The sequence below is a fragment of the Monopterus albus genome, unplaced genomic scaffold, assembly GCF_001952655.1.
Source record: "Monopterus albus unplaced genomic scaffold, M_albus_1.0 scaffold189.1, whole genome shotgun sequence".
Taxonomy (NCBI): Eukaryota; Metazoa; Chordata; class Actinopteri; order Synbranchiformes; family Synbranchidae; genus Monopterus; species Monopterus albus.
In genome coordinates this window covers 1,123,282-1,134,335 of record NW_018128069.1, presented here as the reverse complement: position 1 = coordinate 1,134,335, position 11,054 = coordinate 1,123,282, and the positions used below count along the sequence as shown (strand labels likewise).

Below are 11,054 nucleotides of genomic sequence, written 5' to 3'. Positions count from 1 at the left end.
TAAATACTTATCTTCTACACCACACAAGTAATATATTAAAGAATTATTACAAAGTGTTAACATTCATACACCACACCCACAATGTTCCATATAATTAATCATTGAGCCTGTTCTTGCATATATCTTGACTGACACATACCTTTATATTTATGTTTAAACTCGTCAATTCTATTACTATTTTTTATGTCAGCACTTAAATTATTCCATAGTTTTACCCCACTTATGGAAATACAAAATCTCTTTTTGGTTGTACGGATAACTTTCACAACGTCTGGGACCATCCCAGTTGAATGTTTATCACATCTCAGCCCACTCTGCAGCCAGCTCTATTTTAAAAATAGTGCAATGTTTAACTAGATTTCAAGAAAGTCTGCAAAGAATTGATACGTTTCCATCCACTACTGTTATGGTTGGTTCACTGAGATAAACAGCTGGTGGCACCAACTCTCCAGGCGGTGCTAATAAAACTGCACAAGGATGATGAAACCAATTACTTGTTTTATTTTAAATTTTCTGCTTTTATCAATTGACCAACTTTCCCACCTCAGCCAAGTGTAAAAAAATCTTTGCAACATTGAGCTTTTTTTCCTAATTTGTCTGCACCAGCTGGAAATAAAACCAGATGGATGGAAATCCACCCAATAATGGCACATACTCCGCCTGCTAGCGTGTGGCCATTCAGAACAGCTGTAAATGCTTCCCTGGAAAATTAAAGGTCTGAACAACTGGATGTGATGCTGACCCAAACAGTTTCAGTGTAGTTTAGCCACATTTACCTTGGTAATAGTTTTTTTTTTTTTAATTTCTGGCTTTGATAAACAGACAGCCCACAAATTCTGGAGTCATTATAGAAATACAAAGAGGTGGCATTTTTCTCCACCCATGCTTCTTCATATTAAACATTATTAAATGCAGATGCACATCTGATCACAGCAAACCAAATGCAAACACCGATGAAGATAAGCCTGCATCCATCAAGGCCAAAACATTGAGCACCTCTCTGGAATTATGTTCTTAAACCTACTTACATGTTGATGTGCGAGTCGGGCAGTGAAGAGTCAGACAAGAGTGACGAGCTCCGATGAGGCCAGAGGAGAAACAGAGAAGTGAAGCTCTGACTTACTATGAAACTATTTCAAATAAAGGTTGAGTAATGAAGAATGTGGCCAGATATGAAAAAGAGAAGTGTAGATGTTGAAAGTTTTTTTATTAGGTCTCACACTGTTACTTTCCTGCCTTGTCTGTGTAGTCAACACCTTGAATTGTTTTAAAATCAGTACGATACTCAAAGCATTAAACTGCACAGTTGAATGAAGTCTGAATCATTTAGATAGTCCAATATCATAAATTTGTCTCATACAATACCCACTTATCCTTATTAAAAATAAATAAACCCTACCTAATGGGTAAAAATCAACTGAGAAAGCCTGAGGCAGAACAACAGAGGACAGACAAACCTCACTCTGGGGCTTTTGGACCAACAGAGAACTAGCTTACTTCTCATTTGCAAACTACTGTTAAGTCACGAGCATTTCGACCAAAAATAGGTTGATTCAGAACCCAAAATTCAGGCTCCCAGCAAGAACCAGGAGCCTGATGGATCTAAACTGGTACTGTGACAATATCGGTGTCATTACATTTTAGGCGGAGCCCTATTACGTCAACACCCCGTGAACTCCAAAGTGGTCTCATTCATTCATTTATTCAAACCTAACAAATCTCTGTGCTTCAGAACTTCTTAAATTATCAGTACTGATTTATGCGATATTTAATACTCAGAACTTGCACAAACAAAGGAGTCACCACTTCGGAGGAATGTGGACATTAACAGGGTGCTGAGGCCTGTTCTTAGAACACAATGCTTCATTTCTCAAACACAGAGAGGCACGGTTTTTTACTTTTCCTCCACCAACATGCACAACTGAATCAAAATGGTTTTATTAATACCCTGATCATATGGGGCGCCAACTTAGACATGACAAGGCGAACATCTATAATGATGTTAAGACTTTAAGGGGTAATCTCTTTGTGTACCTGTGAACTGCTTGATGCATCCTTGACAAAGTAACCTGCTCTTCTTATGCATGTAATCTGCATCCATTTATAAACGGAGACATACCGGATTATGTGCCGGGTATTTGTATCCTGAGTTTACAGAGTGACGAGAGCGGGAGGTGTGGATAACCTGGCTGCTAATTTCCCTCAACCTCACCCTCGACAGCTCCAGCAGAACTTGTTTCACTACACTGAAACACAAACAGGATGCAGACAGACTACCTGGTTACCTACCCAGGTGTGTTGTAACCTACCAGGTGATCTGGAAATGAAAGTCGCCCTTTCTTTTACTGAGAGTCAGTAATTGGATGTTCCTGTTAGTTCTTAATGTATTTCTGACTTAATGTATCTCTTCAACTGTCACTTTTAGTTAGTCCTTTGATTGTTTGTTTGCTTTATTTTACATTAAGAGCAGAATTTGTCAAACTGAGCTCTGTATCATTTAGCAATTAGACCTAAAAATATGGAATATGGAACATACCTGGCAGGTAACTGGTCATGTTGGAGGTCACCACCTCATCAAACAGGGAAACACCAGAAGCATGAGCATGAAGCTTTTTTATTTAAAAAAGGTTAGCTGTTCATTTGGAAGCACCTTACAGTTTTCTGTCTGTAGGAGAATAATGTAATTTACTGAATGACTTCTTTGGCTAAATGTGTTTTGGTATGTTCTGTAAAAAGTTCAATGTGGGCAAGCTGAATGTTTGGGTGCAACACTGTTTCTTCCTGGTCGAGTGCATCTTGTTTTGTTCTGTCAGTGTCATGTTTTGCAATTTGTGAATCAATTCAAAATCATAAAAGGTAAGAATTGTGATTCTTATGTCACACCCTCCCAAATTCCTTCAGTCACTTCTCAGAAAATTAATCAACACTTCTGATAAACAATGAATCACTCAAAGTCATTTATCAAGCAAAAATCCCAAACATTTGCTAGTCCAACAACCTGTTATTTACACCACTGTAAAGTGAACATCTTCAGGTTTTAAACTGCTGAGACAAAAATAAGTCACTTTAAAACATCACCGTGAACTCTGAGAAAATTTCATGAGCATTTTTAATGCCTTCTAAAATTGTATACACTAAGCAATTTGAACATTTTACAAACTGTCTTCCCATCTACAGTGACAAGGACATCTTTACTTACAGCTTACTTTAAAAAAAAAGCATTAAGGTTTGAGACCCAGCAATATAAAAACAGAATGGACAGTCTCATAAACAAAAGTGTCACCGGTTTGATACCATATAAGAGCCTGAGAATCTCCTGGTTACCAGTTTCAGGTTGACAGGTGCAGTTTCACTACAAGAGCTGCTCATCACCACCAAAACACTGCTCTCAATACTTCTGGTATTTCATCATGTCTGAGGGAAAACACATTTAGTAACAAGCTCTTATCTCTTTCACCATTTCCTTTAAACCTTTCTTCCTGAAGAGGTGCTCTGTCGCCGCAGCCGCAATTTGCTGTCACTTAACAGACTTATTAAGCAATCTATTCAGTGATAAAACTGTCACACTATCCAACAGCAATGAAGGGCAGAGATGTGAAACTGGCTGCCTGCTGTGTTGAAATTCAGTACATCTGGCAAAGCAGGTCTACAAATAGTGCAAAGGGTTAAGAATTTATTTCTTAAATTAACCAGTATGTTACTGGAGGTAAAAAGGCAATAAGCTTGAATACATGTGAGCAACCGCTGGCCTCAACACACCGTCCTCTCACAGGAGGTGTCAAGTGAAAACAGAGGACCTGCGGCAAGGTGGGCCCACCACAAAACACACAACAGAGTCAGGACCTGTGACTGGTTATAGCTTACCTGTAAGGTGAGTTACAGGTGGGTAGAGTATTCCAGACATATTCTGAACTACTTGGAAAAACGCGTATTCATACCCATACCTCAGTCTAATGTCATATTAGCTGAGGAACACTTGTTAAATGGTGAGTGTCCAGTCCTGTCCACAAATAAACCAACCACACTGACTTTGTCCAACAGGCTTCAAAAGGTCAACACGAAAAGGACGTAAATTTGCCATGAATACATTTCCTTATATTCACAGGAGTTATCTACAAAAACACTTTAAGTTTACTCGGTTGTAGAGAGTTTTAAATTATCGCCCAAGTTTGGCAACCTAGTGTCGGTTGGCAGCATTAGCCTACTAGCTCAGAAGTTAGCCTCCTAACCACTGCTTATTTATTCCTACTTTTGCCGAAGTTGACTGTTTGTTTATTAATAACACTGCAAATAGCCATTATCTTATCTCAAAGTTTACAACTAGGAAAGTGAAATAAAAGCTTTTACTGCGCTAACGAGCTAGCATCTGTTAGCATGAATGGGAAAAAGTAGCACCAACACACGGAGCTAGTCTTAGCAAAGTGTGAGAGAACATCAACAGAAACAACTTTTAAATCAGAAAAACTACCTACCCTACGGCACCTTTCGTACTCCGCGAACTCTGACTGACTTTGAGTTCAGTTGTATTCCAGATAATATGAGTAAAGACGCGACTCCCTGTTAAAAACCAATCACTGTATGCGTAAGCAGCGACCACAGCTTGAAACTCCACCGCTACCCCGAAAAAAAAACCCCAATATGGCAGCGCCACTTCATGGCGCATTGGACAGTCGGTAAACACAGTACTAATTAGTAAAAGCAGAGGCTGTTCTGCAGCTCTACAGGTAGTGGTGGAAAAAGTACTCAGATCTTTACTTCCGTAAAAGGAGCAATATCGCCGTGTAAAAATACTCTGTTAGAAGTAAAAGTCTTGCATTCAAACTTTTACTCAGCCAAAGTAACAGTACAAAAGTAGCTATTAGCGTCAAAATATATTCGAAGTACCAAAAGCAACAGTAGTTTTTATGCAGAGTTGCAAATTTCACATCAGTGTATTAATCGATTTAACACTGCAGCCGATAAAGGTGGAGCTAATGCTAACCACTTTATATACTGTACTTTTAATGTGAAGTACTTTACATCCTGCTGGGTAGCTGGTGAATTCCCCACCAGGGATCAATAGAGTCTGATGATTCTACTGTTTGGTTTAATTCATCTGACTCAACTGAAAAGGAACTGAAGTTATCAGATACATGTAGTGCAGTAAAAAGTACAAGGATTGTCTCTGACATGGAATGAAGTCCAAGGATGAAGTGGCAGAACATGGAAGAACTCAAGTAAAGTATCCTACTTGAGTAAATATACTTAGTTACTTTCCACCACTGAGTGCATTTACTCTATACCTAAGTAGAATTTTGATGTACTTTACTCAGGTATTTCCACTGTACTGTAGGCTACTTAAAACTTTAAATCCACAATCAGAGGGAAATGTACTTTTGCTCTTCCAGATTTATTTGACATCTTTAGTTCCTTTTCAGATTAGGATTAAGATTTTACAGTTAAAAACATATGATCTGTTCATAAAATACAACACATGGTTAAATATTACACAAGCAGTTCCAAACCTTTTTTATCTTTATCCAGTAGAAAAAGAAAAGTTTGTGTTTGTGACTTAAAATCTTAAAACATTAACTTTTTTTAATGAATTATAATGATTGAATATCAAATGTAACTGTCTCTGCAAGGAAAAGGCAATATAATTTTATTTATATCGCACGTTTACATAGACAAAGGCAATTCAAAGTGCTTAACACAATGGACACAAATACATAAAATATTAAAATGCATACAAATAAAACATTCAAATGAAAATCAAATTAATACAAATGCAAATTAAAAGTAACAATTACATGACAGCACAAAGTAGAAACAAGTTTAAGTACCTGGTACTTTTAGGATAGCTGATTAATTTGCTTCAGGATTTCATTTTTAATCATTGATTTAATTCTCATTTTGGTTTTCAAAATTCTGTTTCCATTATCGAACTGAACTAAAACAACCTAATAGGTACCACTTACTTTAGATTAAAATGTTTCAGTAAGTAGTACCTAAACAAGAACTTTTATTCCACTGTAAATATGAAAAGTTTGATGATTGATTTTTCCATATTTATCAAACTGAAAAAGTCTGACATCTCTAGTAAAAATACTCAACTGTCAGTTGTTTGAAACAAACCTAGGTATAATGAGCAAAAATCTCAAATTTACTGCATGACTGTAACTTTTAAAAGGTGCCATAAAACAGATAATCTGACAATATTTCTCTTGTGTGTTTGCTGCTGTGGTGTTACAGTCAAACAGGCCATTGCATGACTTATACAAGCGCGTGTTTACAAAAAAGTCAACATGATTTTGGCACCTACAAACGTTTCAACAAGTGGTACTACTCCACCACAAGGCTGTTGTTTTGCACAGTGAAGCAGTTAACCAGAATATTCCCACGAGCAGTGAAGGCAACAGGAGCAGAGCCAGGAGCTGTTGCTGGGAGGAGACCTGCCTCTGCTTCAGAGCAGTAAACAGGACAGCACATGCTGAGGTTTACCTGGCAGACCTGCACAGACACCTACTATTTTAGAACATCAGTTTAGAACATTTGTTTATACTTCACTTAAATATTTTTTCTTTATGCCTCTGGCATCAAAAACTCTTCTAATCATCTCAGGATGCCAGGGATCAGAGAAGTGCTGGGACATTGGCCTTAACCAGTTGCTTCAGGTATCAGAACTGGTTTAAAACACAGCTTTGTGAACCCAAAGCCAATTTTAACTTTTGAGCCCATTCATTATACTGTGACACAAAACTCAAGATTTTGCTTTTTTTTTAATCTTTCAACCATATCACGCATGTTAACTTTGAAGCCAGGAAAGGTAAGAACTCCTTGTAACAGCTGCAGCATTTGCACATCAACAGATCCATGAGCAAAGTGTACCTGCTGAAGACAGGAGGACATTTACAGATCTGGGGCTCCTGAAGCAATATTTTCCCCTGTAAACAAATGTGAACAGAATGAGGAGGGTGTCTGGAGCAGCCAGCACAGACCTGATTTAGTATTCAGACTAAATAGGTGCACAGAAACTGAATGCTTCTTCTCCCTTGAGCCTGGAGACAGTGATAGTGCATGTTTAGCTAAAACAAAGCTGTCCCAGATCTGCCAAGAGGATCAGGAGACACTGATCTCACGTACTTCCTGGATCCATGTATAGATCTCGAACTGAAGAGATTACACTGTACCTGACACTGAATCTAATGCTGAGGCCACAACAATCACAACACCACTGATCACCTGTCTTAGAAAAACCCCATGCCAAGGCTGGTTTTCAGTTTTTAGCAATGGCTCATTTCACATTAACAGGTAGGAAAAAAACAACAGTTTCAGTGAAAAATCTGACAAACTCAGATGTGACAGTGGGTAAATAAATTTCACTTCAAAAAATGTAATCACTACTACTTCATAGCCTCCTACCTAGATATACTGTGTTCTTTGCATGAGAGCACTTGTAACATCAATACTGACACCAGCTCCCATCTCTTTTGGCATTTTGCCACTGGATTTGAAAGTGAAAATCAGTGTCAATCGAGACTGAATTAGTAGCATCTAAGCAGCCAACATAGGGCCATGACACTGGAGGTGCTGGAGAGGCGAAGTGGCATTGACTGCAATAACAGCCAAGAGCCTAAACAGGTAAGATGCTCACATATACAGACTCCAGTTAAAAGACCAGATAATAACAGAGCTGGAGCCAGTGAGAGATGAACAGATGATAATGAGAACTGCCTTCCTCACTGAAAGTGTTATAAAAGCTCTGTTAATAAACAGTGACCCAAATGAACCAGGAGGAGGCTCTGTGGCATTATTAACTCTTATCAGCCTCGCAGAGTGTGTAACAGGGTGCATATAGAACAGAACAAAGAAATAAAAAAGTGAAGAAAAATCTGACATTTTTACTGTTTGTCTCTGTAAATTTGGTTCGCTATCAGTTCTGTCTTTTCGATGGTTGACTACAAAGATGTACAAAGGAACAGTAGAAACTTAATGTGTTTTTATTGTCCTGTGCTTAAACCCACCTGGGGATGGATGTGCAGGCCTTTTTTTTAACCTTCCACCTTTTCAAACATCAGAGAGTTGACCTTTTGAAAAGGCCTGGATTGGGAAAGGGCAAAAGACAAGAAGGCCTGTTTGGGGATTTAACAATGTGCATCTCCTGATTCTCACAGCCTTTTGAACCCATCCTTTCTTTCACTTTCTATTCCTCCTCTTTTCATCCCCTCCACCTCTCCCTTTTTCAGCTCCCTTCTGGAGCTCCACATAGCAGCACATTAATGCCCATGGTGCCAGAATTTTTGTTCACAAACTTTTGGCTCTGGCAGCACGGTGGCACAGTGGTTAGCGCCGTTGCCTCACAGCGCGAAGGTTCCAGGTTCGGGCCCCACCTGGGACCTTTCTGTGTGGAGTTTGCATGTTCTCCCCGTGCTTGCGTGGGTTCTCTCCGGGTACTCCGGCTTCCTCCCACAGTCCAAAGACATGCAGCTTAGGTTGATTGGTGTCTCTAAATTGCCCATAGGAGTGCATGTGCGCGTGTGTGGTTGTAGGCTCCTCATGTCCATCCAAATACTTTGTCACAAAACACTGATTTAAATGTAAAGTGCAGCTGCTGAGGCCCGGCTGTGTCTCCTGTAATGATCATATAACAACAGCTGAGGCGACCTCTTCTTCTGTCTTACATCTGCTCAGACAAGCAAGTCCAAATAGAGATGTCAATGCCACACACTCAAATGTGACTCAGACTGGCTGGTGACTCCGAGCTGGGTGACCATGAAGCTCAGCTGCCTGCAAACTCGCACATCTGTCACCTGAAATCCATAGTATCTGCCCAGAGTTTCATCAGCCTCCAGAGACTGACCCAGCAGGGGTGGGGAGGAGAGGGTGAGGTTGGAGGAAGCTATGAGTGTGAGGGGAGGAGGTGGGTATAGTGGTTGTCTTTCCCCACAGACAGAAAAGCCTGCATGTCAAAGTCAAAGTGAATTAATCCAGCACTCGGTGATGGCGTGCCGGCTGCAGCCATGGGGCTGGACACCCATGACTTGCGAGCTGCTGTGTCATCCTCCCCCCCACTCTACAGTAATGATCTCCATCTCTCTAGTGTATATGTTCCCCTCTGGCTTCCTCGCCTCTGTTGTTGTTCTTCTGCTCTGCTCCTGTGTAGAAATGCAGCTCTTAAGTCTGTAGACTCATCTGCTGCAAAACGACTAAAAGGAGAAGCAAAATAGCTGAAAAGAAATTAAAAGCAAGTGCCCACAACTAAATATAGAGACAAAATAACCACAAATACACAAAATAATAAAATATAGCTACAAACTGACTAAAAGAAACATACAACTTTTTCAATCTGTGAATCTTGCTCGTAAGCAGAAGAGTGGGGGGTGCTTTTATATGTCAGTGCCCAGGTGCTCAGTGTCTCATAATCCACCTGTGTGGCTAACAAAACACTTTTATTGCTGATTGACTCTAAAAGACTGTAAACAGGCTGAAACTGCTTACCAGCCTAACAACATTAAGGCTACAAACAACCCATAATGCAACGCTCTCTGTATAAGTCTGTGTTATTCTGGTACTCTGTATGTTCAGAAATATTATCTGTTACTGTGAGCGCATAGTAGTCTGGTACAAGACTTTTTTATTATCTTATAATTTGGGCCATTTTGGTATGTTGCCTGTTTTAATGCACATTTTTAATTTGCACATAAAATACAGCTAAAATTTTGGCTGAGGCAGAAAATTTGGTGTACTGAAAGTAGAAGATGCAATAAAGGCTGAAGGAACCAGATTTCTGGAGCTCAGCGTTCATGTCCTGTTACAGCCTCGCTCCATCAGAAAGATCAAAAAGTGAAAAATAAAAGGTTGTATGTTGGTCCTGTCTTGTCCTCTTGACTATATTTATATAAATATAGTTTGATGGAAATGCAAATAATCACTTTTTATTTGCCAAACTTTTTAGAAAGATCAAATTCTTGAAATTTATTTCAGAAATTTGCTTAAAACTTGCACAACATGTTCTTGGAAACACAACTAAAAGTAGCAGACTGACCAACACCACCGCCCCGGGCACCACAGCACTAGTGCGGCTGTAAGGCCAAACTGTGAGCCAAGCATTTCCCCATCAGAATTCAAAACAAGCGATGAGGTGTTTTAAACCAACACTGAGACGTTTGGTTTGTGTAACATCGAACTGTAAATGCTTGTACGACAGCTACCGAGTTTCACATCCCATTTTGTCTCTGAAGCGCCGAGACACACAGCCAGTAATCCTGGCTTCTTCTACTTCCCTGCTTCACGGTTTAACCTTAGACAAGAGATCAAGTGACAAGAGACCAAGTGATCTCCTGCCACTGCTCCGTCAGCGTTTTACACCTGCCTCTGCTTCCCAGCAGGAAATGAACTACCTGAAAAACATTGGTTTGTTAAGAAATGTCAGAGAATCTTTCTAGCATCTTTACATGCTAATGTTCTCTGTTCATTAAACAAGACATTTACCCCACCCACATTTTGAGAGAAGATGTGAGACTAGAAAGAGGAATCAGTTTGACCTTCAAATCCAGCAGAGAAATGCATATTCAGTGTTTCTTTCTTTTAGCGTGACTGAGCCTTTATAGAGGTGTAATTTACAGTGGCTGTCCTACCCTGGGCGAGTTATATACATCACCGAAACCTTAATGTAGAGCACTAGCATTACTTTTTGCTGCAGATTTGTTCAAAGTAAAATGAGACCAAATTATTTGACAGGGAGGATTTTAGGCACATACACGTAGTCTGCACTTTGTAATTTTGTGCAAATTCTTGAAAACATATAAGGCTTCTGAGAAATCTGTCAGCTCAAGTCAACCAAGCCTGTTTCATGTGGCCAGCCAAAAGGCAGAGCAGCTTTGCACTGCCCATATTTTTCCCTGTGTGATGTCCTCTTTCATATAACCAAGGCTGAATCCTCTGCTGAGAGCTGCCTACTGAATGCAGAGGACATTTCACAGTTACAAAGCTTTGTCAGGAAGCCGAGTCCCACGTGGGATGTGCCTTCCCTCAGAGCAAGTTTTACAGGGACTGATCAACAAATCTGCTCAGCA

General features: G+C 39.8%; 1 protein-coding gene across 1 annotated transcript in view; it reads right to left on the bottom strand.

Moving 5' to 3' along the window:
* plekhf2 (pleckstrin homology domain containing, family F (with FYVE domain) member 2) overlaps positions 1-4,692 on the bottom strand; it is a 22,106-nt gene extending 17,414 nt beyond the window's left edge. Inside the window, exon 1 of the mRNA XM_020617382.1 lies at positions 4,473-4,692. The gene's annotated coding sequence lies outside the window, so the exon portion shown is untranslated. The remainder of the gene's footprint in view (positions 1-4,472) is intronic.
* Between the last annotated feature and the right edge of the window lie 6,362 nt (positions 4,693-11,054).